A 19,789-nucleotide genomic window follows, 5' to 3' on the forward strand; every position below is an offset into this window, starting at 1 on the left:
TTTTGCCTTTTTTTTTTTTCGTTTTAAAGGCAAACATAATATTGCCATATGCAAACTATGGCAATGGGCCAAATTGCCCTTTTTGCATAATAAAACTTTTTTGAAAAGTAACATTTTCAAACAAACCAAAAAAATGAAATATGCAATATCAACATTGCTACATGAGAAAATTTCCCTAGAAAGGAAAGCAGAGGTAGTCTCCAGCCCCAAAATTATTGCTAACAGATAACACTCACATTTCTTCTGAATGTTTTCCAATCATATTAATATTCCACCATGACAGGCAAGGCTACCTTACGCCTTTCAGACAGATATTACATGCCTGTACAAAAGAGAATATTTCACCGCGCTATACTGTAAAGTGAATGGATGACAATACACTACTCACTTGCTAATGCCTAGGAAAGGCGTGCTGGCCTTAGTGATGTAGTCACCTTTTTAGCCAGCTAGGTATAGTAACAAATCAAGGCGAACACACTTAATAACATCACGCTCTCTCTATGTCTTAAAACAAGTGAGTAGTGTATTTTCATCCTTTCACTTGACCAGTATAGCGTGGTTAAATATTCTGTGTTCTACACACATGTAATATCTGTCTGAAAGGCGTAAGGTAGCCTTGCCTGTCATGGTGGATTATTAATGTGATTAGAAAACATTCTGCAAATATGTGACTTTTCACATTTTTAACAAAATTTGGTGATGGAGACCACCTGTTTTTTCCTTTTGATTGGTATTTGTCGCATCAGTCAAACCGCAATGGACATCTCCTGGCATCAGACAGATTGTGTAAAGAGAATTATAAATTCTCATACGTTGGGGAAGGAGAACGCGGAAGAGCAGCCTGTGGTTGCTGCTGGCTACTGTGCCCAACATCGCCCTGTGTGGGGCCATACTGATGCCCATGATGTTGGAAGTGTTCTGCCTCCTGTGAATGTTGGGGGTACTGGCCAGAGTAATAATGGGGAGGGGCATCTTGTTGGCTGTGGTAGGCACGTGTCTCATACCCCCCAACATAGCCATATCGTCCCCAACCAGGTTGGGACCAGCCTCCAACACTGGGTGGTAACAAGTGGCCATATTGGTGGGGTTGGCTAGAGGCAGACATTTGTGGCTGCTGTATTGAAGGTTGGGTAGTGGGAGGAAGGGGGTGAGGTGTAGGCCGCGTATTTGAGGATCCTCAGATCCTGCTTGAGCATGCATTTGTGGGGGTGCCTAAGGCGCATGAGATTTCTTGGGGAAAGTTGCCACCTCTCAATATATTCAAATAATTCATAGGGCGTATTGGGGTATGTGCACGCATCAAGCAGGATCTGAAAACATCCTCTAATATGGAGCCTGACCTCACGGGAAAGGGCACGGAGATAATTCGCCAGGCTGCGTGAGTATGCCTCCTCCCCATCATCACTATTTACTCTGGCTAAATAATTTAGGACCTCAGTGTCCACATTAGTGCGGGTATCAGTGGCAGGTATTTGCCGCCTTCGGCTTCTTCCTCGCCGGGATGTGGCAGCAGGCTGTGGGGAGCCCCGGATGTGGTCAGTTGGGCTGCTGCTGATGTTGCCCTGCTCCTCTGCTCTTGCTGAGGCTGCAGCAGCACCAGATGGTCCTGGTGGTGGGCTTTGGGGCGCAGGCAATGGCACATCCTGACTCGAATCTTCACCCCTGCTCCTAGTAGGGGGAGAAGATGGGCCAGCCACCTCTTCCCCTGCAGACCCAGGATCGATGATGGGGTCTGTTTCCGAGCCAGTTCCTCTGTCCGTAAGGTTGGACTGAGTTCTGTTATGAAATAGAACAGAGCCAAAAATAACTACATATTTTTGGCCCTGTAAATTATCTGTGTAATGTGGTGTGAGGTATCTACTTACGGTCTGAGATCCAGAATTGGGGCGAGGAAGGAGAGGCGGTCATAGTAGATGTACTTTCTTTTCACATAGCCCGCATCCCCACTCCTGGACTGCTGCTGACGTTCCCGGCGGTATTGGTCCCGGATGCTTCGCCAGCGTCTCATGACATCTTCCACTGCAATGTGACAGGAAATATTGTCAAATTCACATATTTGATAGGTCAAATTTGCTACCAGTAGTCTAGGCATGGGGCCTTCTGGGGTGTGCTTTCTACCCATGGTGGCATATCTAATTGGGGCATACAGGCCAGATACACAGGGTCACATTATCTACACTTAAAATAACTTGTTTGGCTAGGAGGATGAGGAGCTTGTGGCCTGGCCCAAATTATGGCAGTGTCAAACCACGTGTCACATCAAAATCTAACGGCCTCATGAGGAAAAAAGTTCAAGCACAGGAAGGGGGGTGCTGAATCTATATTCATTTTTTGTTCTGCGTTAATTTTAATCATTTTTTGGGTTGTACTTACTAATTTTCTGCTGCTCCTCACGTGGCCGATCACCAAAATCATGGAACATCTGCCTACATATGCGCCTCCATGACGCCTCCTTTCTTGCCTGGTTGGCATAATGGGCATCACGTTGGTCCCATAGTTCGGGCCGCTCCTACACCAGGACAATTAGCATTTCCACATTAAGATAAGTGGACGCCATGATGCTGCTGTACTCCGTGGAGGCGTACTTCCTGGATGTCTGGAGTGCTTTTTGAGCTCATTTGCATGTCTCAGCTTCCTGATGATGGATTGGGCCATTTCCTGGCAGCAGCCAAAAGACCTGCGTATTTTTCACAAGTCACACGTGTGCTCCGTGTGTAACCCATATTTTTTACGCACCCATAGACTTGCATTGGCATACTACGGCCGTAGTACGCTGACAATCGCAGCATGCTGCGATTGGCACAGACCGTAGAATACGGCCGAGAAATATACGGCTGGTGCGAGGTACCCCATAGAGAATCATTTGTTCATGTCTAATGCGTACTTTTTATGCCTCTCACTCGTCTGTATTCCTCTCTAGTGTGACCCCGGCCTAAGGGAACAGTTTGATTTCACAGAAGTTTGATTTACTTGGACTTATATTCTGTTGTTTAACCCCTTACCTACAATGGACGTAATATTCCGTCCATGTGACCCTGGACCTAATTTCCATGGACGGAATATTATGTCACAGCGATCAGCGGCGCCCACGTGGTGAGCGCAGCGGATCGCGGCTGGGTGTCAGCTGATTATCACAGCTGACACCCGGCACAATGTGTCAGAGGCGTCACGGACCGCCCCCGACACGATAACCCCTTGCACACCGCGATCAAACACGATCGCGGTGTTCCGGGGGTTAAAGGGAAGCATCGGCAGGGAGGGGGCTCCCTCCGTGCTTCCCTGAGCCTCCCACGGCAGCGCAATGTGCAGCGCTGCTGCGGGGGGCTCCTTTCCTGCAGGTCCCCGGATCCAATATGGCGGCGGGGACCTCCGGGGGCCTGCAGGAAGCTGGCTTCCTCAGTGCCTGCAAAGCGCAGGCATGCGGAAGCCTTCTGGACTGCCTGTGACAGATCGCTGATCTGTCACAGTGATCTCTGATGTGACAGATCAGCGATCTGTCACAGGACAGTTATGTCCCCCCTGGGACATTGCAATAAAGTAAAAAAAAAAAAAAAGTGTAAAAATAATTTTACAAAAATCGCTAAATAAATTTAAAAAAAAAAAAAATATTCCCCAATAAATTAATTTTTTGGAAAAAAAACCAAAAACAAAACAATAAAAGTACACATATTTGGTATCGCCGCGTCCGTAACTACCCGCCCTATAAAACTGTCCCAATAGTTAACCCCTTAAGTGAACCCCTTAAAAAATAAAAAACGAAGCAAAAAATAATGATTTATTATCATACCGCCGAACAAAAAGTGCAATAACGCGCGATCAAAAAGACGCATATAAATATCCATAGTACCGCTGAAAACGTCATCTTGTCCCGCAAAAAACGAGCCACAATACAGCATCATCAGCAAAAAAATAAAAAAGTTATAGCTCGCAGAATAAAGCGATGCAAAAATAATTATTTTTTATATAAAATAGTTTTCATTGCATAAAACCGACAAAACATAAAAAAAAGACCTAAATGAGGTATCGCTGTAACCGTACTGACCCGAAGAATAAAATCGCCTTATAAATTTTACCGCACCCGGAATGGCGTAAACGCACCACCCAAAAGAAATTCATGAAACGCTGGTTTTTGTAAATTCTGCATCCCAAAAAACAAAATAAAAAGCGATCAAAAAATGTCACGTGCCCGAAAATGGTACCAATAAAAACATCAACTCGTCCCGCAAAAATAAGACCTCACATGACTCGGTGGGTCAAAATATGGAAAAATTATAGCTCTCAATATGTGGTGATGCAAAAACTATTTTTACAATAAAAAGTGTCTTTTAGCGTGTGACAGCTGCCAAACATAAAAACCGCCGTAAATAGTAAATCAAACCCCCCGTTATCACCCCCTTAGTTAGGGAAAAATAATAAAATTAAAAGAAAATGTATTTATTTCCATTTTCCCATTAGGGCTAGGGTTAGGGCTAGGGTTAGGGCTAGGGTTAGGATTAGGGCTAGGATTAGGGCTAGGATTATGGTTAGGGGTGTGTTGGGGTTAGGGTTGGAGTTAGAATTAGGGGTTTCCACTGTTTGGGCACATCAGGTGCTCTCCAAATGTAACATGGCGTCTGATCTCAATTCCGGCCAATTGAAAAAGTCAAATGGTGCTCCTTCCAAACTCTGCCATGCGCCCAAACAGTGTTTTACCCCTACATATGGGGTATCAGCCTACTCAGGACAAATTGCAAAACAACTTTTGGGGTCCAATTTCTCCTCTTACCCTTAGGAAAATAAAAAATTGGGGGCAAAAATATCATTTTTGTGGAAAAAAATGATTTTTTTATTTTCACGCCCGGGCGTTATAAACTTCTGTGAAGCACTTGGGGGTTCAAAGTGCTCACCACACATCTAGATAAGTTCCATGGGGGGGTCTAGTGTCCAAAATGGGGTCACTTGTGGGGAGTTTCAATAGTTTAGGTACATCAGGGGCTCTCCAAACGCAGACGACACCCGCAGACCATTCCATCAAAGTCTGCATTCCAAAACGTCACTACTTCCCTTCCGAGCCCCGACGTGTGCCCATACAGTAGTTTTCTCCCACATATGGGGTATCAGCGTATTCAGGACAAATTGGACAACAACTTTTGGGGTCCAGTTTCTCCTGGTACCCTTGGGAAAATAAAAAAATTGGGGACTAATTGATCATGTTTGTGGAAAAAATATAATTTTTTTATTTTCATGCCCGGGCATTATAAACTTCTGTGAAGCCCTTGGGGGTTCAAAGTGCTCACCACACATCTAAATAAGTTCCTTAGGGGATCTAGTTTCCAAAATGTGGTCACTTTTGGGGGGGTTTCCACTGTTTAGGTACATCAGGGGCTCTCCAAAAGCAACATGACACCCACAGACCATTCCATGAAAGTCTGCATTCCAAGACGTCACTACTTCCCTTCCGAGCCCCGACGTGTGCCCATACAGTAGTTTTCTCCCACATATGAGGTATCAGCGTACTCAGGACAAATTGGACAACAACTTTTGGGGTCCAATTTCTCCTGATAACCTTGGGAAAATAAAAAAATTGGGGACTAATTGATCATGTTTGTGGAAAAAATACAATTTTTTTATTTTCATGCCCGGGCATTATAAACTTCTGTGAAGCCCTTGGGGGATCAAAGTGCTCACCACACATCTAGATAAGTTCCTTAGGGGGTCTATTTTCCAAAATGGGGTCACTTGTCGGGAGTTTCCACTGTTTAGGTATATCAGGGGCTCTCCAAAAGCAACATGACACCCGCAGAACATTCCATCAAAGTCTGCATTCCAAAACGTCACTACTTCCCTTCCGAGCCCTGACATGTGCCCATACAGTAGTTTTCTCCCACATATGGGGTGTCAGCGTACTCAGGACAAATTGGACAGCAACTTTTGGGGTCCAATTTCTCCTGGTACCATTGGGAAAATAAAAAAGTTGGTGACTAAAAGATCATGTTTGTGGAAAAAAATACGATTTTTTTATTTTCACGCCCAGGCATTATAAACTTCTGTGAAGCCCTTGTGGGTTCAAAGTTCTCACCACACATCTAGATAAGTTCCTTGGGGCGGTCTAGTTTCCAAAATGGTGTCATTTGTGGGGGGTTTCCACTGTTTTGGTACATCAGGGGTTTTCCAATCGCGACATGGTGTCCGATCTCAATTCCAGCCAAAAACGTCAAATGGCGCTCCTTCCCTTCCGAGCTCTGCCTTGCGCCCAAATAGTGGTCTACCCCAACATGTGGGGTATCAGCGTACGGACAAATTGCACAATAACTTTTAGGGTCCTGTTACCCTTGGTAAAATGAAAATTGGGGTGAAAAGATCATTTTTGTGGAAAAAATATGATTTTTTAATTGTACCGCTGTACGTTATAAACTTCTGTGAAGCCCTTGTGGGTTCAAAGTTTTCACCACATATCTAGATAAGTTCCTAGGGGGGTGTAGTTTCCAAAATGGGGTCACTTGTGGGGGGTTTCCACTGGTTATGTACATCAGGAGCTCGCCAAACGGGACATGGCGTCCGATCTGAATTCCAGCCACTTTTGCATTGAAAAAGTCAAACGGTGCTCCTTCCCTTCTGAGCTCTGCCATGCGCTGAAACAGTGATTCCCCCCACATATCGGGTATCAGCGTACTCAAGACAAATTGCACAATAACGTTTGCAGTCCAATTTCTCCTGTTACCCTTGGTAAAATAACAAAAATTGAACCTGAAGTTTTTTTTTTGTGAAAAAAAGTTAAATGTTAATTTTTTTTAAATATTCAAAAAATTCCTGTGACGCACCTAAAGGGTTAATAAACTTCTTGTATGTGGTTTTGAGCACCTTAAGGGGTGCAGTTTTTAGAATGGTGTCACTTTTGGGTATCTTCTATCATATAGACCCCTCAAAGTGGCTTCAAATGTGATGTGGTCCGTAAAAATAAAATGGTGTTGCAAAAATGAGAAATCGCTGGTCAATTTTTAACCCTTATAACTTCCTAACAAAAAAAAATTTTGGTTCCAAAATTGTGCTGATGTAAAGTAAACATGTGGGAAATGTTACTTATCAAGTTTTTTGTGTGCCATATCTCTGTGATTTAAGGGCATAAAAATTCAAATTTGGAATATTGCGAAATTTTAAACATTTTCGCCAAATTTCCGTTTTTTTCACAAATAAACGCAAGTTATTTGAATGAAATTTTACCACTAACATGAAGTACAATATGTCACGAGAAAACAATGTCAGAATCACCGGGATCCATGGAAGCGTTTCAGAGTTATTACCTCATAAAGGGACAGTGGTCAGAATTGTAAAAATTGGCCCGGGAGTTAACATGCAAACCACCCTTGGGGGTGAAGGGGTTAAGGGTATGTGCACACATTGCGGGTTCTGTGGCGGATCCACAGCGGATTTGCCCCTGCGGATGCGAAGCAGATTCTGCTGCGTTGTACAGTACCATTAAAGTCTATGAGAAATGGAAAACGCTGTGCACATGCTGCGGATTTTTTGCCGATTTAAATCCACAGCATGTCAATTCTTTGTGCGGATCCGTAGCATTTTGACACCTGCTACATTATAGGAATCCGCAGGTGTAAAAACGGAGGGGAAATCTGCACAGAATCTGCCTAAAAAGCGCAGGTCATTTAAGGCTGGTTTCACATTAGCGTTGAAACAACGCTGCGCACTGTCGGTAAGCCCCGCCCCGATCCGGCTCCCTGCCCGCCCCATCCGGGATCACCGCCTACTATCGCATTTGCACGCATGTGATCGGCGCACCCTATCTTTAGCATAGGGTGCGCAGATCATGTGCTGCCAGTGTGAAAGTAGCGTGCTGCGCACTTTTGACGGTGCGCTGTGCGCGCCGAAATGCAACATGCTGCAACATGATGCTAAAGATAGGGTGCGCCGATCGCATGCGTGCAAATGCGATAGTAGACGGTGATCCCAGATGGGGCGGGCAGGGAGCCGGATCGGGGCGGGGCTTACCGAAGCAGTGTGCAGCGTTGTTTCAACGCTAATGTGAAACCAGCCTTACCTGCGGATTTAGCCAAATCCACGCGGAAAAATCCGCAGGGTAATCCACAACGTGTGCACATAGCCTAAGTGTTCCCTTTATTTTTTTGGACAGTGTATTTAGTTTGAATTTTTTGCAAAGTGTGTAAAACCCCACCACAAATATAGAAAGAATCATCAAAAAGTGCCCACTTTAATGCAGAATTGGCGCTGCATCTTTCTGGCCATTGCTGTCCTCCTCAGGTAAAACACACTGCGTGGAAACACTGGTAAATCTTTTACACAAGGGGCATATTTAAAGAAATATTCCAGTTTAAAAAAAAAAACCCTCTCTCCTCCAGCTTAAAACAACAACCTCTGCTTTTCTCACCCTCCCCGGGTCCAATGCTGAGTCCTCTGTTATTGTCTGCAGCGCTGACATCACATCAGCAGCGCTGCAGCCAATCAGTGAGCAGAGCGGCTGCTGGCATCAGCTCGGACGGAGCTGCTGAGCTCCCTGATTGGCTGCAGCGCCGGTGATCTGACTCTAGCGCTGCAGACAGTACCAGACGCCGGGAGCAGCGGCAGAGACTCAGTGCTGGACACGGGGACGGCAATATGTCTTTTTTTAAGCAAACTGCAGCGGGGGATTTCTGGGAGCAGAAGAGCGCTTCAGGCTGTGCCCACGGTGCGTTTTTTTAAGCGTTTGAGCCGGATCAGACGCTGCAGAAACGCTTAAAAGAAGCTTCACATTAATTTGCATGTGTTTTTGGCTTTTTGTGCCGATGCATGCGTTTTTAACTGCTCAGGAATCGCTTAGCGGCTAAAAACGCAGCATGCTCATTAATTTCCGCATTGCTCAGCGGTTTTAGCCCTTTCCAATGTTCCCAGAAAACGTGCGGAAAAAATCGCGTCAAAAACGCGCAACTTTTGTGCAAAAAACGCGCAAGAAACGCGTGGAAATAAAACGTGCGTTTTCTGGGAAGGGGATCAGTTTCCTGAGCGTTTAAAGACGCTAGCGTGGGCACATAGTGTTTCCCCCTAGTGTTAGCAGCAGCGGACAGCGCTGTGGTGATGCTGCCGAAGTTTCACTAGAACACCACAGACAGAATCCCCAAGCACAAGAACAACACCAGGGAGAAAGTCAGCACTGGGCGTGCAGTGCGCTGCACAGCCAGCAGGTGGCGATAGACGGCAGCGATACCCTACTCCCTTATCTCCAGCCACAGGTTGCCATGCTAACAAAGCAGCTTCCAAGCCTTGGCCACGCCCACATAGCTGACAAACAAACTAGGTTGCGCGGCCTTTGTCCCTGCTGGGGTTCCCTGTGGAAGGCACGGTAGGGCAGGGGGCGTGGCCTGGGCGCTTTCGCAGCAGGTTGGGTTGGTCGGGTGGAGCTGCCTCTGTTCAGGCAGGTGGAACATGGAGAAAGAGGAAGGAAGGCGGTGAGAGCGGACACCGGGGGACAAAGGGGACGGGGCGGCCGGCCAGGTGAGTGCTCCGGACCAGGGCACGGGAAACTTTCCTGCAGAGGGGGCGGCTGCACAAGAGATGAGCGCGGGCATGCTGGGACTTGTGGTGGGGCCACAGGTGGCAGCAGCTCTCTGCCGTGCCGCATGGTGCCAGGGGCCAGTAGTGACTTTTCTACTCCATGCTCTCAGTTGTCAGCCAGGTCCCACTGACTGTGGGGGGCATTTAGGGGCTAGGTCCCCGGCTGCCCCAGAAAGACTGCCATTGCAGGTTTGTGGTGGACGGCGGCTGTGTGGTTGGCCCTGTAAGTATGGAGTGTGGTCTGGGGGTCCCGCTGCTGCCCATCCATGGCTCTGTCGTCATAGCCTGTATGGGACCACGGTGTCCCTGTGTCTGCGCTGTGTGTGCCCCCTTTGGCCAGCATACCTGCATATAGCATCATCTACTATTAAAGGGATATTCCAGCACGTCCACATCGGAGACAAGTGGTGCCAACCTGCCCAGACGCGACAGGTATAGAACACATGTCCTATTCTAATGAGTATTGTGGATGCGATCGGCAGGCGTGTGGGGCCGTAACGTCAATGGCACAGCTTGCCTCCGACGTACAAGTGAATGGGGCAGGAAATCCCCTACAAAACTAATTTTCCGATCTGATCCTTTTACTGTCAGTCTCAAGTACTGAAGGTTAGGATACCTGGTGATGGAGAGCAGGGCATGGGTTCATAGTAACATCCCTGGTGGTGTAGGGCAGTGAGCAAGTTGGTAATCACATCCCTGGTGGTGGGGGTTACTCATTGTATGACCTGGTGAGACCGTGTAATCTGTGAGACCGTAAAGGGGTTGAAGAAAAGTAGCACTTTTTGGGACTTCATCAAGATCTATCGTCTATATTTATATCTGGGCAAATATTCTAACGGGCTGATGTAATCAGGGCTGTGGAGTCGGTAAGCCAAACCTGCGACTCCGACTCCTCAATTTCCCTTACTCCGACTCCACGACTCCGACTCCGACTCCCAGACATATTGCTTTTATTTAAGTGAAAAATTTATTGTAGTACAATGTGAATCTCAGACATTTAATCATTTTTATGATCCAATAATCAAGATATTTAGATAGAACAGAATATATATTGGTGTACTACCCGGTTTTCATTCTTTTTGGTACAGATACGATATGGATAGACAGATCTGGATAAATGGATATATAGATAGAGCAGATTTCTAATCTGCTTTTGCTATTGAAAACATTATCTATGAGCTCAAAAACCTTTCAGGTGATGCAGTTTTTTAAAAAGATGATCAGCTTTTGCAGCTGAAAAACGTATCCTCAAAAAACACAGGAAAAACAGTGTGTGTGAATGTAGCCTTAGATCAGGAATATAACAGCCATTTATAGGACATTTCATAACTTTCCCAAACTCCTATGAAAAAATATTCAGCACATCCTGCATTGAATTACTGTACCCAATTTATTATATATTTTAGGGGTCGGAGTCGGTCCATTTTATACCGACTCCAACTCCAACTCCGACTCCACAGCCCTGGATGTAATAATCTTTATTTTTATTTTTTTATATAGCGCTAACATATTCCGCAGCGCTTTACAGTTAGCACACATTATCATCGCTGTCCCCGATGGGGCTCACAATCTAGATTCCCTATCAGTATGTCGGAGGAAACCCATACAAACTCCCTGCAGATGTTGTCCTTGGTGGGATTTGAACCACCGTGCCGCCCGTGTGTGTAAACCTTCTCCAGCACTATTGGGCCACGTTCACACCTTCAGTATTTTACATCATTATGTGTAAACCAAAACCATTAGTGGAACAATCAGAGGGAAAGTATAATAGAAACCCGTCACCGTTTTTGCTTACAGATACTGCGGTAAATACTGACCGTGGCCTTATATGAGGCATCGGCCCTCGCTAGACTGTAACTACATTAAGGCCCCACGTATACGATAGACTGCATAGCTGGCAGTAATTTAGGTGTTATTGCTAACATCCCTCATCGCCAGTATATGACTTTAATAGAGCAGGGCACGGCGCCCTCCATGATCCTCTCTCCTCCTCGGCAGTCCATATATCTGATGAAGGTCTGTTGTGGCTGAAACGTCGTGTATTGTCACATCGAATAGAAATGTACATGGATACTTCAGTGCCCGGCTCTTTGCTATGCAGCATGGCTGCAGTGATACTTTTTATTTCTCTTCTGTGTTTACAAACACAACAAACCTCTCTTCCTAGCGACTTTGCACTTGGTGTCTGCTGTGTCGGTCCGGAGTTCTCATTTCCCTAGGATAGGTGGCCCTTCTTCCCTTATTAGGCTATTTCAGTTGCAATATTCCCATGTACAGTAATATGAGTGGTATCCAAAGGTCGGAGCACTCCTACTGCGCCTATCCCGCATTCTGCAAATCCTGACTGGGAGAAGAGAAAAAAAATAAAGTAAGCAGACTCCCTCCCTATTGCACCCCCTCGTATCAAAACATGGACCATTGGGAGAAATGCGAGCAGGAAAGGGAAATTCCCATCCCTCCCCCCAGCTGTGTGGAAGAACATGGACCCCACTGTTTATATGGGAGGTGAATCCTTCTTTGTAGCTGGAGGTGTCATGGTGTCTAAATACAGAGGAATAACAAAACTTTCCAAAGGAATTCACTTTCAGGTTGGAGCTGTCATGTGCAATGATGTCTGGTGTGAGGCAGCAGTGTTCAGGCGTGTGGGTCCGGGCTGGGGGCTTATATACCGAGCGAGCAGCTGCGTGATGGTACACAGGCTGCTGTTTGTCATGTGGAGTAAACCCTGTAAGCTTCCTGCAGTCATTAGAAATCGGTCTGGAAGGAGACTTCCTTAGTTATTTACTGACATGCCGAAGCTGCCGATCTTTGTGCTGTGACCTTCATGTATGATTGGTACCTGCAACAGATTAGTCCCCGGTGAGGCCACGTCCCCACGTAGCGTAAACGCATCACTTTCTCCTGTTGTTTCTGTCTGTGCTAGTGGCCGTACCAGCATTCGCAATGGTAATGCAATCTGTTGTGATTATTGCGTTTTTTTTATTACCCTTTTTTTGTGTTTTTGGTGCAGATTTGAAGCCAAGTTTTTAATACAGAAAAGTTTGATTCTTCACTTAAAAAACTTGTGTTTTTTTTCAGGCTTCCCATCGAATCGGAAATAAATGCACGAGAAAGCACACAGGTCCAGATGGTGGCCATGAGTTTTCATGAGATCACATCTACTTGGCTTGAGTTGTAGAACGCAGCAAATTTTCGGCACCCCCAAAAAACGCAGTTTTTACAGTTCGTATGACCATGGCCTTTTATCAGCCAAAAAAATCGCGTGTGTTACTAATCGATTTAAAGGAGTTATCCAGGACTTTTAATCTTTATTTCTATGGGGCTAGACATTTGTCGGTCTGTATTTGCTAACTACCCTGCTGTTCTGCCATGTGACAATCTCATCCTTGGTCGCAGACCACTCCTGCCATTGATTCTCCCTCTTCCTGTGATGTCACATCGACAGTACAGTTCCTTCTCTTCTTCTCTGTCGACAGAGTAAAGCAGAAGAAAAGGGAACTGCTCACAGAAAGTGATTGAATCACTATCAGGAGTGATCCGTGAATGCTCTGAGCTGGGAGAGATCCTCGCAGGTCAGAGCAGGCAGGTAGTTAGCAACTACTCGCCAATAAGCGCCCCCATAGAAAATAAAAATTAAGTTCCGCATAACCCCTTTAAATGTTTTTTAGTTGCTGAAGTGGTGAAATATCCAATAATTCCGCAACCAATTTGTAGTAGAAACCATATGTAGCATGTACGTCATTTGCTTTTTTTGGGGGCGAGGGGTGGGGCGATTCAGGTTGACAATCTGTCGACACATTGATGGCTCATGTAAACGTAAATCCACAGATTTATACTGATTTTATAACCTGATTTCTTGTTTTCTGTGCCAGAAGCTCTGGTAAACTGCCCACAAAACAGCTCCCCATTAAATGGTAACTATGTTGCCATTCATACAGATGCGGATTTCGGTGGCGTCACTTATTGCGCCCATAAAACCGCAGCAGGTAGACATGCGCTCCACTAAAACAATTTCTCTGGCAGCTTCTTGTTGTTTGCACCCCATAGTAGGAGTCACTGGACTTGGTGTCTTGCAGATCTTCACTGTGTGATGTGGCAGTGACTGGAGATAAGATCCCATGGAAATCACCTGTATATTTACCTTTCCGTGTTATCGATCGCTCATCCACGATAACTGCACAGTGTAAATGGACCTGTACTGAGAACCGCTTGCTTTATTGTTTGCCTCTGCTTTGATATTCGTAATGAATCTTCAGTGTCGTGTTCCCCAGGCTCCATTCCTCGAAATGAAGAACTAAACAGAGAAGTCTCATTGCCGTCTGTATTTGATCACCGCTCACCATCACAATACCATGTTTTACTTTTATGCCTGGATGTTTAAGGAACCCGACACTGGAGAATTCATTGTTCTGTGTATTTCAGTAATGACTTTTGTTCTGATCATAATAGGCTGGATTGTCTCTGCCATTGCCTTTTATAGCAGTTATACAAGACTTCAGGCTCAGGGACTATTCAGCATGGGTTGTATGCTACAGGAACGAACACGATGCTTCCGCAATGGCAAATATGTGCACAGAAGAGTTGTTAAATATGTAGTTAAAATATGCTGTCCATATATTATTGTGCATTTTCTTTCCACTTGCTGAGTAATGGTGGTCGCATTATAGATGGACAGTACTTGGAGGGATTGTTATAAACAGTCAGTACTAGTATGCTCTGCAGATCTTTTACAGCCCATGCACACTGAGATTTGTAGTTAGCCTCTCTTATTTTCTTTAAGAGTATATATAGGTTTTATAGCCTTTAACATGTTTGTCTATAATTTTCTTTCTAATTTCGTGAGGCAACTCTCTCCTCGGCTTTCTTTTGTCCACACCATGATGCCAAATAGCACAGTGACTACTTTTCACCCTCTAAATAGGCAGACACAGATTACAAGTTTTTGAAGACACCTGTCAAACTAAGGTGTACCCTATAGTTCGCATAACATGTCTCTTTGGTCAAATTATTTTCAATCTCTTTTCCAGGGGTACCTTTGTTTTTGTGCCACGATTTTCATTAGTTTTTTTTTTTTTTTATATATATATATATATATATATTTTTTTTGAACCTCAAATCAAAAGTAATGTCTGATGTTGTTTTTTTTTTTTTTTTTTTCATTAGTTGATATTCAGTAAATTAAATAGAAAATTACTTTTCAGTTTCAAGTTATTTCACCATTGTGGGTTTTTTTTCTTTAATAGAAGGGAACCAACAATTTTGTCCCATGTGTGTTTCGTATGAGATATGTTTGAAATATGTATATATTTTAAGGAATATATACAGAGTCTTAGGCTAATTTCACACTTGCTTTTTTTTGCAGCGCGTTTTTCCCGCAAAAAAACGCATTGAAAAAACGCATACAAACGCATACAAATGCTGCGTTTTTTTCAAGCATTTTTATGAGCATGCATGAAAAAAACGCAGCGTTTTTATGCGTTTGTATGCGTTTTTAGTGCGTTTTTACTGCGTTTGCGGTTTTTTCCAACATTAGGAGGCCCCTCACACTAACCCAAACCATGACTTTACTGACCCTGACCCTGACCCTAACCCTGACCCTAACCCTGACCCTAACCCTTAACCAAACCATACTAACCCTAACCCTTAACCAAACCATACTAACCCTGACCCTAACCCTTAACCAAACCATACTAACCCTGACCCTGACCCTAACCCTAACCCTTAACCAAACCATACTAGCCCTAACCCTAAACCCTAGCTAACCCTAACGCTAGCCCTAAACCCCTTAACTAACCCTAACTCTAACCCAAACCCCTAAATTCCATTGTCCAACTAATGGTAAAAAAAAAAAACGCATGCGCAAAAAAACGCATACATAAGCATGCCAATGCGCACATATGCGCACCCATAGACTTATAATGGGTGTCTTGCTGTAAAAAAAACGCATTGTGCGCGCATGCGTTTTTTTGAGGCAAGTCGGACGCCCAAAAAATGCAACAGGATGCATTTTGTGCGCCCGAGCGCATACCGCAAAAAAACGCATGCGCGGAAAAACGCGTACAAACGCATGTGTATGCGCACATAAGCGCATCCCATGCAAAGTATAGGAAAAAAAAACACATGCGCTATTTAGCGCTAAAATACCGCAAAAAAAAACGCAAGTGTGAAACCAGCCTCAGAAGAGTCTTCAGGGGTACGCTGCAAACAAGTCCTCCCTACTTTTGCTTTCCAGTGGTTGGTGCACATATGATGATTAGCAGTTCGGGTAGGTGGTATGGTTGGGCTGCAGAGGCAGCATTGGATGAGAGTAAGGGCACTGAAGCTTGATTCGGCCAGCTTCAGGCTATCTGCATATTGTTATTTTTAGGTTACGGTCAATGGCTACATCCGGGCTAGTGTCTGAAACCTGGAGACCTGGATTCAGATGTTTGCACTGATGGACATATTAAGGCCACTTTCACATGTTTAGTGTTTTGAGGTTTTTATACCTCAGTATTTGTAACCAAATCCAGGAGTGGAACAGTAAGGCTATGTGCACACGTGTGGAATTGCCGCGGATAAACACCGAACACGGACTTTCGAGAGAGAGACTTTTCCAGCTCAACGGTCGGGGTCCCTATTGTTTTCAGTGGGGTATTGGTTGAAATTCGGGTCGAGTACCAGAACCCAAACTTACACACGTCAGCTCATTCCTAGTGACTGACAGTAGTCTAAAACCAGGCCTGTGGGGTCAGTAAGCCAAACCTCCAACTCCTCAATATCCCTGACTCCAGACTACACAGCACTGCCTCACTACTGAGCCTGTACATAAAGTGCAGCACAGATTCATCTCAACTACGATCCCACAGCACTGCCTCACTACTGAGCATGTACATAAAGTGCAGCACAGATTCATCTTGGCTACGACTCCACAGCCCTGCCTCACTACTGATCATATACTTAAAGGACAGCACAGATTCATCTCAGCTACGACTCCACAGCCCTGCCTCACTACTGAGCCTGTACATAAAGTGCAGCACAGATTCATCTCCGCTACGATCCCACAGCCCTGCCTCACTACTGAGCATGTACATAAAGTGCAGCACAGATTCATCTCAGCTACGACTCCACAGCCCTGCCTCACTACTGAGCCTGTACATAAAGTGCAGCACAGATTCATCTCCGCTACGATCCCACAGCCCTGCCTCACTACTGAGCATGTACATAAAGTGCAGCACAGATTCATCTCCGCTACAACTCCACAGCACTGCCTCACTACTGAGCATGTACATAAAGTGCAGCACAGATTCATCTCGGCTACGACTCCACAGCCCTGCCTCACTACTGAGCATATACATAAAGGACAGCACAGATTCATCTCAGCTACGACTCCACAGCCCTGCCTCACTACTGAGCTGTACATAAAGTGCAGCACCGATTCATCTCCGCTACGATCCCACAGCCCTGCCTCACTACTGAGCCTGTACATAAAGTGCAGCACAGATTCATCTCAGGTACGACTCCACAGCACTGCCTCACTATTGAGCATGTACATAAAGTGCAGCACAGATTCATCTCAGCTACGACTCCACAGCACTGGTCACTACTGAGCATATACGTAAAGGACAGCACAGATTCATCTCAGCTATGACTCCACAGCCCTGCCTCACTACTGAGCTGTACATAAAGTGCAGCACAGATTCATCTCCGCTACGACTCCACAGCACTGCCTCACTACTGAGCATGTACATAAAGTGCAGCACAGATTCATCTCAGCTACGACTCCACAGCCCTGCCTCACTACTGAGCATGTACATAAAGTGCAGCACAGATCCTTAGATCAGGAACAGAGCAGACATTTTGAGAACATTTTCATAACTTTCCCAAATTCTTATGAAAACATTTACAGCACATCCTGCATTTAAATACTGTACCTAATTTATTATATATTTTATTAGTCGGTCAATTTTATTCCGACACCGACTCCACTACAGCTCTGGCTCAAACACAATATGAACATGGCAGCTCCCAGGATATGTAGCAGAGAGATTGGATGCACAGTGCTTCTTGCCTAGCAGACCGACCACTACTGATTAGACTGCAGAAGTGGTCAGTAACCTAGGTAACCAGCAGTAAATAATGAATAATTGAAAATCCCTCCATTGTTTTGAATAGAGGGTTTTAAAAAACAAGTACAAATCAAAGTTGATTGTTTTTACAAGTTCTAGATTAGGCATCATCATGTTTACTGGGAGGAACCTAGCTAGAGAACATATGGCTGATGTGATTTTATGCTGCTGTGTATCCATTACTTTGCCCTGAAGGCTTTTCCTGGTTAGTGATTTCTCATTCCCATCTGCTGTGTCCTATTTGTGCTAGACAAGGCCTGTCAGTTGGGTGGGCTGGGCCCATGTGTCTCAGGATCATACACTGGCCATCTGGCCTTTACTGATCATTTCACCTCCACATCTCTACTGCCATTCATTTTAGTTTTCAGGGCTAATTTGTTACTCTAGGGAATATGTAAGGGAGTATGTAGTATAGGAGTAGCCCGCTTTCAGCATTTCCTTAGGAGTTATGTTGTGATGTTCTTCACATGATCATACAACATCACGATCTCTGTAATGGGGTGATATGTCCGGGGTCTTGTGGTAGAGCTGTGCACATGGTAATGTCACATGCACAAGGGAGTGTATTTTTTTATATAACCAAATAGCCACATTTAAAGGGATACTGCCTTGCTTCACAGAAGTGCCTTATTAACTCCTTAAATCCCATCGCTTAATAACATTAGTTGTTCTCTCTTCCTGTCACTTTCTATATCTGACTCCATACGGCCATGTTTTTCATGTCTGGCACTGATGAAGAAGTCTGGAACAGTATGCATAGTTGGGAAATCTTTAGCATGTCTCCTCACAGTGTCCCCAAATAAGGAATAAATCCAGTTATTTTGGATATTTGACAGAAGAGATGACATGAAAATCTCCCTTCTGTTTAGTGGGGAAATGTTGTACTGGAATGGATCATAATAAAAAACTGACGTGGGAAAGCAGATGGAAGTGTGTTAAGAATCAAAGCTCACTCCATGAGATCTGGACTATGGCATGACTGTGCATTATGCAGGATTGTAAGTGGGGTTTTTGTTCATTGTTTATCTTACATTTTTGGTTGTTTTAACCACTTGCATTAATGTGTCTTAGTCCATTGGGATAATGCAAGGCTCACACAACTCATCCGAGAGAATCGGACCGGGTGTGTGGGATCAGGGTCTCTCAAATGAGGAGAAGATAGAATGAAGAAGATGGAGATTTTTTTTCCCTCTGTCCATGAAAATTTAACTTCACTCAGATGTCATTTGAGTGCAGTCTGTTTTTTTTTTTTTTTTTCCCCCCCCATGGCTCATTGACTTGCATGCCTGAGTGCAATCTGAATATCCAATCCAACTCGGGCATGCTGCAATTTTTTTTTTTTTTTTTTTTTTTTTTTTTCCATTGGACTGGCTTGGTCAGAGGCAAAAATCAGACGTGCATGGCCCCATAGAATCGCATTGGTCCAAAGCACAATCCGATGTTTTTGTTAGATCGCACTCGGGTCGAAAATACTGTCATGTGCACAAGACCTAAGGCAGGGGTCCTCAAACTTTTTAAACAGGGGGCCAGATCACGGTCCCTCAGACCACTGGAGGGTCGGAATATAGTTTAAAAAAAATTAGGACCAAAATCATATGCACACTGCACATATCTTATTTAGAAATAATAAAATAAACTAGGAACAAATACAATATTAAAAATGAAGAAGTAGTTAAATCATCAAACTTACCGATTTTTTTTTTTTTGGGGTTCTTCGAATATCCTACACTTCGAGTCAATTTTTTCTCTATCTTGATATCATTGTTTCCTAGGGATTCAAAATTGCTATTAGTAAAATACCAACGTATATACAGCGCTACAAAAACAATATACCAGCAATAAAATTTCCCACACAGAGACATACAGACTGCACTGCCCATCGATGCGGCCTGATCAGTGCCCATCGATGCGGCCTCACCTGTGCCCATATTGGTGGAACTCCACTTTTACCACAGGCTCAGACTAGTGTGGTGGAAGAATCCCCAATAGGCAGCATTGGTCCCTAAAAGGCAGGTAAATGTCCCCAATAGGTAGCACAGGTCCCCAATAGGCAGGTAAATGTCCCCAACAGGCAGCACAGGTCCCCAATAGGCAGGAAAATGTGCTCAATATGTAGCACAGTTCCCCAAAAAGGCAGGTAC

At 44.7% G+C, this 19,789-nt stretch overlaps 1 protein-coding gene across 5 annotated transcripts in view; it reads left to right on the forward strand.

The window, feature by feature from the left end:
• The first annotated feature begins 9,266 nt into the window (after positions 1-9,266).
• Positions 9,267-19,789, forward strand: part of LOC141096188 (beta-crystallin B3-like) — a 368,074-nt gene continuing 357,551 nt past the window's right edge. Inside the window, exon 1 of one of the 5 annotated variants that reach the window (XM_073582654.1) lies at positions 9,267-9,480. The gene's annotated coding sequence lies outside the window, so the exon portion shown is untranslated. The remainder of the gene's footprint in view (positions 9,481-19,789) is intronic. The other 4 variants (XM_073582655.1, XM_073582656.1, XM_073582651.1 and 1 more) reach the window with 4 other exon arrangements.

Source organism: Dendrobates tinctorius, unplaced genomic scaffold (genome assembly GCF_039654945.1).
Source record: "Dendrobates tinctorius isolate UK_male_01 unplaced genomic scaffold, ASM3965494v1 ptg000073l, whole genome shotgun sequence".
In the NCBI taxonomy this organism is placed as follows: Eukaryota; Metazoa; Chordata; class Amphibia; order Anura; family Dendrobatidae; genus Dendrobates; species Dendrobates tinctorius.